Genomic DNA, 8,758 nt, shown 5'->3' with positions numbered 1-8,758 from the left:
TCTCAAAACCGAACCTCTGCTTTCGGTTGTTGTTGCTCTCTTGCGACTCAATAGGATTTTTCTCGGACTTTAAGTTCCTGTTTTGATGTGAGAAATAGGCATTCTGAGATTGCCAAGACTGTTTTCTTTCAGAGAGATTCTTCCTGTATCTCTGATTCCTTTTCCGTTTTTGATTTCTCATCTGCTTCGGTTGATGATGGATATTAGCTTTCGATTTCTGGTTTTCTTTGGTTGGTTCACTCTGAACTGGTGAAGTTTCACTAGGAGGAGTATCTTCTTTTGCAGGAATTCCTTTTTCTTGAGGAACATCTTTTGTACCACTAGTACTTGGCACATCGAAGCTATCAGGTTTATTTAAGGGTTCTGGCACATATCTTCCTTTGCTTTTCCATGAGGTTCTTTCAGACAAACCTACTGTTTCATCAGCGTTATCAATTGGAGCTGACCAGAAAAACTCGTCGCAGCCATCAGCATTGTCCTCATTTACAATAGCTGTGAGTTCAGCAGTCTGATGTTCGGTTACACCTGTGACCTTGTACACCTGATTTGGAGTGGTTCTAACTTTTTGATATACTACGGCCTTCTCTGCAAGAATCGGGGACTTTTGTTGGGACATACGAGCGAACTCCACTGAATTTTCTGAAATTAGATTCTTGTGGTTTTCAGGTTCGCTCTTGACAAATTCTGAACAGTCAACTGTGTCCTCTACAGAAATTTCACTCATATTGTCGTCCTCATTAAGCTCAGATGCATTTTCAACATCAATTTTATTTTCTGAGCTCAAGTTGGCGTTTAAAGAGTCAAATTTTTGTATGGTTTCGGTTCTCAGTTTCAGTTTATCATTTTCATCCAAAAGGTTTTTAAGCATGTCCTTATGGTCCTTGGACTTAATGAAAGATTCGATTTTGTCCAGCCCATACATGTACGTCGGATTTACATCCTTAGATGAAATAACACTTTCACAATTATACGCTTCAGCATCAATTTCATCCTTCTTAAACTCAAGGAAGGGTAGAATCATGCGATGAATTTTTTGTCCTATTTCACAATCCAAATGAAGCTGAGTAATATTAGTGTAAAGACGTTTAGCAATCAGACAAAAAACATTTCGCTGTTTCAAAAGCTTTAAATTGTCTCTTTGTAAATAAATGTTTTCATCTTTTGTTTTGATTAACTCCAACTCCTTCAGTTCTATCCACATGCGCCGTTCCTCACTCTTCGATGACACCCTGCTTAATTGGTCAGTTAGGTTAGAATTGGTGACTCGAGTTTGAGTTAAGCTACTATCTAGATGAGAGATTCTTGAATTAACACTTTTTAATTCTTTTTCATATGAGCATTGTGGGACTTTAAATGAGACAAAAACTGATTGTACCTTCTTGATCAGTTCATCAAGCTCGTTGAACTGCACGCTGAGCGGTTTAGCTGTAAAGCACAAGTTCTGTTGCTCCTTCGTGTCATCATTTCCACCATCAGTGTTGTATCCCCTCATCTGAGATACGTCGGACACCATCAAGCATCTTCCTCCACTGCTCTCTTCTTTCGCCACATAAGCCTTTCCATGAGAAGGCTTCCTCACTTCATCATCTTTAGAGTCGGTTGACCAGACCTCCACGCCTCCGAACTCATCATCAGCTACCGAACCCTGCACAATTAACGCATTCATAGAAGGGTTAGCAGTAGATTTCTTCTTCCTGATTTCATCTAGCTTTTTCTGCAACAAAGCTTCTTCATCCTTTTCCTCATCCTTTTCTGCCATCTTTTTGAGGACACAATCCTTTGCATAATGGTTCTTTCCTCCACAATAATAGCAGCTTACTCCGGAATCTCCTTCAGCCTTCGGTTCCTTCTTTGATTCTTCAGCCTTCGGTTCTTCTTTGACCTTTTTTGAGCCATAACTCCCCTGCCAGTTTCGGTTCTTGTTAGTGGGGAATCTCTTTTTGATGAACCTCTTGGGGTTCGACACCATCATAGCAAAGTCCTCAGACGTGAGGTCATAGTCCTCCAAGTTGAGGTCTTCTTCATCCATCACAACTTTACTTTTGGACAAGAGGGCCAACGAACCTAGGCTTGAAACCACACTTTTCTCCTGTAGCACGATCTTTTCTTGAGATTTTAGGATGCCCACCAGTTTCACTAAAGAATAGGATTTAAATTGCTCGTGGGCTTTAACTGTGGACACAACTGCTCTTCACTCTGATCTGAGACCGTTCAAAAACGTAACCTTCTGTTCAATAAGCTTCCTTTCGATGTCGTGTTTGATCATCTTGCTAAGAAGATGATTGAAGCGATCGAACGTTTGGGTCACAGTTTCTTCGGCTCCTTGCTTGAATTCACCAAACTCGGACAAGAGTAAGGTTTGAATGGAGTGTTCAAGATCTTCATCTGTAGAGTATAGTTCTTGTAACCTGTCCCATATTTCTTTTGCCGTCGTGCATGAACTCACCAGCCTGAAAGTATCAGACTGAAGGGCGAATCTGATCAATCTCAACGCTTTGATATTGCACTTAAATTTATCTTTTTCGTCTTGCGCAATATCTTTAACATCTTTCAGAAGATCATTATACTCCTTTTGAGTTTTAATAATCCTTGAAGTTGCTGAATCAGAAAAGGGTCCAGAAACGATTGCTTCCCAGATGAGGTATCCATTATCCTCAGATCCTATAACATAATCTTCAAAGTGATGCGCCCAGACTTCATAATCATGGGTGTACAGGATGGGAATCTTCGTTGTTGATCCAATGCTGTTCGAAATATTGATAGGATTGGATTGCGACTCGTCCATAATTGATCGAAAAACCTGTTCAAAGATCAGACTTGTAATATATCAAATTAGGGCAAAACAATAAATATCAAGATACGTCAATTATGAGATGACAGCTCAATAAATATCAATAAATGCGGAATAACCCTAATCGAAACCTTTTTCACAGAAAAGAAGTGTATCGATTACACAGCCTCCTGCTCTGATACCAATTGATAAGTTAAAAACTAACTTGAAGATCGATTAGATCTATAAAACAGGTAAATTAATAAACGAGTAAACAACAAGAACATAAGAATGGATCAAAGATGTCGAATGATTAATAAACAATCCTCAGAAGAGCTCGATAAAGAACTTCTACTGTAGAGGATTTAGGGTTTACAAGAACGATGAAGGAAATCTGTAAAACTATCAATCGATCGTTAACCTAATATGCATGCAAGCACATTAATATATACTAAACCCTATAAGCTCACGATTGGACAGGCCCAAACCGGAGAACAAAACATGGACTATTAACCGAGCCCAATAGACACATTATACAAAAATGCTACGCTACCCAACACGGGGCAAGCCCAATGTATGTTATGTGATTATGTTGTGTTATGATATAAGTTATGCAGTGTGTGTATATCGGGGTAAGCCCGATGTCGGGCAGGGACCGATGCCAGACATGGTCTGATGCTGGGGTGAGCCCGATGTCGGACATGAGTCCGATGCCGGGTTCGTCCCGATACAGTGGGAGTGGTCTCTAAGTTATGTTATTTGTTATATGTTATGTGTATGGTATGTGGTAGTTTGGGGGAGCTCACTAAGCTTCGTGTTTATAGTTTAGTTTCAGGTACTTCTGCTAGCAGAGGGAAGAGCTCAGGATGATCACATGGCACACACCACAATATTTTTAGCCTAGAAGATCACTCTAATATTTGTTATGAGATTTTGAGACATTGACAGATGATATTATGTTTTGAGATACATGTTTTATGACCTTCTTTAATGGTGATGGTTTTTATGGTTTTAATAATGATTTAAAAACGAAAATTTTGGAGTGTATTTTTGGGATGTTTCAGAAGGGTTTAGATCATTTTTGGTCACTTAACTTTTTGGTTTTTTTCTAATTTGATCACTTAACTATTTTTAAGTTTTAAAAGGTCATCAAACTTTTGATTTTGTACTCATTTAGTCACTTAACTTTTGATTTGGTCACATTTAGTCACCTAACTTTTAAAATTGTGCACATTTAGTCATTAAACTTTTAAAAAAATTTAAAAGTTTAGTGACTAAGGGGGTGTTTGGATAGGAAAAAAAAGAGGTGCTTATTGCTTATTCTCATAATAAGCTAATTTAAGTGTTTGGATAAAATTCAGCTTATTAGGCTAAATAAGCTAATTTTAATAAGCATCCCTCCCCATGCTTATTGCTTATTGCTTATTCCCACCACAAATAAGCTATAAGCAATAAGCTAAAAATCTAATCCAAACACGCCCTAAATGAACACAATTTTAAAAGTTTGATGACTAAATGTGACCAAAACAAAAGTTAAGTGACTAAATGAGCACAAAGCCAAAAGTTTGATGACCTTTTAAAACTTAAAAAGAGTTAAGTGACCAAATGAGCACAAAACCAAAAGTTAAGTGACCAAAAATGACCTAAACCCTGTTTCAGAAAGCAAAGATAGAACCAGTTTTGTCTTTCCTGCCACCAATGTATATGTCTACCACCTTCCCAAAATTTTCAAACACCTTTCTTATTTTGAATTTCTTGATTCCAAATGGAAGATTTGAGACGTAGTATGAAGTTACGTGTATATGCTCTGTATTGTGTTGTGAGGGCTTTGACTTCCGATGAACCTCCGTGCACTCGTCATTGGAGTTGTAACCATCGGTCTCCTTTGGGAGCATTTCTTTGGTTATTGTAATTTTGCCTATTGGGCTACAAAACCCACAAATGAAACAAACTAAGGGTATATTTATTTTGGCGTTTTAATTTTTTTTAGTTTGTTTTGTTTTTTTTTTTAATTTGTATTATTCCTAGCATATGGAACAAAATAGGACAAGTATTGAATTTTTAGGGTTTATATTTGTTCAAGTGATGAAACAAATGGGTTGTATGATTTTTTTTTAAAGTTTTTAGGAATTTTTTAATGTGAGTTTTATTTTTAATTAATGAATTTAACTTTTAATTAATGAAATATTATGTTTTTAATTAAAACTAAATTTTTTATTTATTTTAAAAAAAATGTGGCACCACTCTTTGGATTTGGCAAGAAACCACATTTTTATGATAACATGTGATGTAGCGATTACATGGCAGTGTGGTAAAATGAAGAAGTGTGACACCACTCCCTCCGGTCTAACAAGTTGGTTGTGATCGACAATCAATATAAACTTAAATGCGTAAATATTGTTCATGCTTTACAGTAACTGAAATAGTTATGAGGACAACCGGACAAGGTCAATGAATTCATATTCCTCAAACAAAAATGCAATAACTCTTGTTCTGTTGACCTTTTTGAAAAACAACCTCTTGGTGAAAGAATATTGGGTGTGGATACAGTCGATGTCATTTATAAATTTATTAAAGGACGAGGGTAAACTTGGTCAAAACAATGCCATGTTGACTTGAGCCTCAAAAACTTCCTTATATATAACCTTCAGAAAAGTTATCCGCTATAGGGAAACATCTTCTTAAAAGTCTTTCACTCACACTATATCAAGAAAGCTCTCTCTTTGAGTTCAAGATTGACCAACCAAGCAATGCACCTTTATCCTCTCCAGTTTCTGTGATAGGGTCTCAGTTCATGGCACCAAATCAATTCGATATTATAGTTGATATAATTACAATGGGAAACCTTGTGGTTACAGATATTGACCATAAAATCATGCTACAAGTGAAATCATGCGACACATCCTTTCATCAGCAGCGAGTGCTAGTTGATGCTGATGGCAAACCCATCGTTCTAATGCGTGGCAAGGTGACTTTAAGTTCAATTTTTAATATATTTTTGTCCGTGAGTTTGAAAATTTGATGCTAACTTTAGCATTGGCATGCACTAATTTATTGTCCAGATCATGAGTGAACACGATAGATGGAATGTATTCAGGGGTAACAGTAAAAGCAAATCGGATATGATATTTACCACACAATCAGCTCACATGATCCAGTTTAAGACCAATGTACAAGTGTTCTTGGCAAAAAAAACTGGTAAGAAGAATGTTTGTGATTTCAAGATCAATGGAAGCTGGACGAACAGAAACTGCACTATTTATATGGGAGACACTTCAACACCAATAGCCCAAGTAATTTTCATATATCTTTTAGTTGGTTTTCTAGTAAGTTCATAAACTTAAAGCTCAAGCTTAAACTAATTAATGGATTTATTCTTGTAGATGTCTAAAATGCAATCATCAGAGGATGTAACAAACAAATTCTAGGTGACCATTTATCCCAATGTGGATTATGGATTTGTGGTCATACTTATAGCCATTGTTGAGGTTATGAAAATGAATAACTCTGACATAAAAGATAAATTTGCACAGAATGTTATAGGAGGTTTGAGTAACATTATAGGTGGTGCACTTCTTTTATAGAATTACTGGATGGATCAATAGTTTTACAGAATCATATCATCTTTTCACAACGTGGTGGATATGGTATGATTACAGATTATAACAAAACATGATTTTTGATCCCTAATTGTGTTAGAAACACTTATAATCTAGACTTGTGTTAGAAATTATAACTGTCCAGAAGTAGCTAGACAACTAACCAATTCTATCAACATTGTAATATAAATTACTAATATGTACAAGATGTATGTTTTTCTATTTTGTAATAAATATGATGTTGTATTAAACATATTTTGTAGTAAATCGTAAATCTTCCTGTTGTTTTAACCCCTTACAGTCCACTTCGGTTTACTCTTTGTTTACTCTTTTCTTTTCCAACAAAATGGTAGAGCTAGGTGTGGATGTGTGCTTCTCGAATAGAAAACAGAAAGTGAAAGTGCATATCCAAATTGCAGAAAAAATATCCAACAAAAATCTTATTGGATGACTTCCAATAATTTGTTGCAAAGTGTTGTAAACGATTTTCCCATGAAAACGCGGCTACTGTCTTTCATTCAATATATATACCAAATATACAATATATGAGTCACAAATACATATAATGGACTAAATCCATGCAATGGGCTAAATAAATATAACAAAGAAAGCCTATATTAAAATATACGGCTAACGGCCCCCCGCAGTCTGAATGGGATGTCTAGAACGAACATTCAAACTGGATCTAAATTCAAGAAAAAGTGGAGACGGAAACCCTTTGGTGAAGATATTTGCATACTGTAATGGCGATGGAACATGAAGCACTCGAATCTGTCCCATAGCAACTTTGTCGCGAACAAAGTGAATATCAATCTCAATATGTTTGATGCGTTGATGCTGAACAGGATTCGTGGACAAGTAGACGGCACTAACATTGTCACAATAGACAAGGGTGGCAGTGATAGGCAGATAAAGAAGCTCGTGCAAAAGATTATGTAGCCAACTAGTCTTAGCAACTGCATTTGCAACACCTCGGTACTCAGCTTCGACACTTGATCTAGAAATTGTACCCTGTCGATTGGAAGACCAAGAGAGAAGATTGGATCCAAGAAACACACAATATCCCTAGGTAGACTGACGTGTACACGGACAGCCAGCCCAATCAGCATCAGAGTAAGCAACTAGCCCCCTAGAAGGCGAGTCATAGAGTTGAAGGCCATGATCAAGAGTACCACGAATGTATCAAAGAACTCGCTTGAGAGCAGCAAAGTGGGGTTCTCTAGGATCATGCATGAAGAGACATACTTGTTGAACAACATACGTAATGTCAGGTCGAGTGAGAGTCAAATACTGAAGAGCATTGGAAAGGCTTTGATAAAGAGTCAGACTAGAAACTGGTGGACCGGTGCCATCAAATTTTACAGACATGTCAATAGGAGTGCGGACCAGTTTGTAGTTAGTCATCTATGCACGATCCAGTATTTTGATTGCATATTTCTGCTGAGAAAGAAACATGCCATGGCGATCTCTAGAAACAAAAATACCAAGAAAGTAGTTCAAGGAGCCCAAGTCATTTATGGAGAAGTCAGACAGCAATGTAGAAATAACTTCTTGAAGAAGACCTGAGGAGGAATTTGTTAACACAATATCATCAACATATAAAAGTAAGTATGCCATATGATCGCCTTGTCTGAAGAGAGACGTATCCGATTTGCTGTTAATAAATCCAAAATGAGTAATGAACTGAGCAAACCGATAATACCAAGCCCAAGGTGCATGTTTGAGGCCGTATAAAGACCTCTTGAGAATACATACATGGTTGGGTGCAGTAGAGTCCTGAAAACCAGGTGGTTGATTCATGTAGACAGTCTTATGTGTGATCGTGAAGAAATTCATTCTTCACATCTAAATGATGAACCGGCCAGTGATGAGAAATTGTTATGCTGAGAACTGTCCTGATGGTGGCCGGTTTGACAACCAGGCTAAAAGTCTCATTGCAGTCAATGTCGGGTTGCTGAATACGCCTATTAGCAACTAAACGAGCTTTGTATCGAGCAAGAGATTAATCTACATTAAATTTCTTTTTGAATAGCCAAATACAATTAACCACATTAGCATTAGTAGGCCGAGGAACAAGTACCCAAGCTTTGTTAGAAATAGGTGCATTATATTCATCTTTCATAGCTTGTAGCCAGTTAGGATCACGAAAGGCTTGGGAATAGCTACGAGGAAAAAGGGAATAGGAGGTAGTTTGAGTATGGAGATTGAGACGGTCTATAGGTTTACGGATGCCATGGCGAGCTCGAGTTTCCATGGCATGATTCGAGTAGAGGTAGAAGGAATGACCGATGGAGGCTGAGATGGAGTAGACAGCTATCCAATTGAGGTGGAGGAATCAACAGAGGGAGGAGCGGAAGAGGTGCCGACTGCCAAGGATTTACAGGAGGCA

General features: G+C 37.4%; 1 pseudogene; it reads left to right on the top strand.

The window, feature by feature from the left end:
- Positions 1-5,535: 5,535 nt before the first annotated feature.
- Positions 5,536-6,354, top strand: LOC111881820 (protein LURP-one-related 15-like; annotated as a pseudogene).
- The last annotated feature ends 2,404 nt before the right edge of the window (positions 6,355-8,758 follow it).

This window comes from Lactuca sativa, chromosome 5 (assembly GCF_002870075.4).
Source record: "Lactuca sativa cultivar Salinas chromosome 5, Lsat_Salinas_v11, whole genome shotgun sequence".
Lineage (NCBI taxonomy): Eukaryota > Viridiplantae > Streptophyta > Magnoliopsida > Asterales > Asteraceae > Lactuca > Lactuca sativa.
The sequence above is the reverse complement of the archived record's forward strand: the minus strand, read 5'-3'. Positions and strand labels throughout refer to the sequence as shown.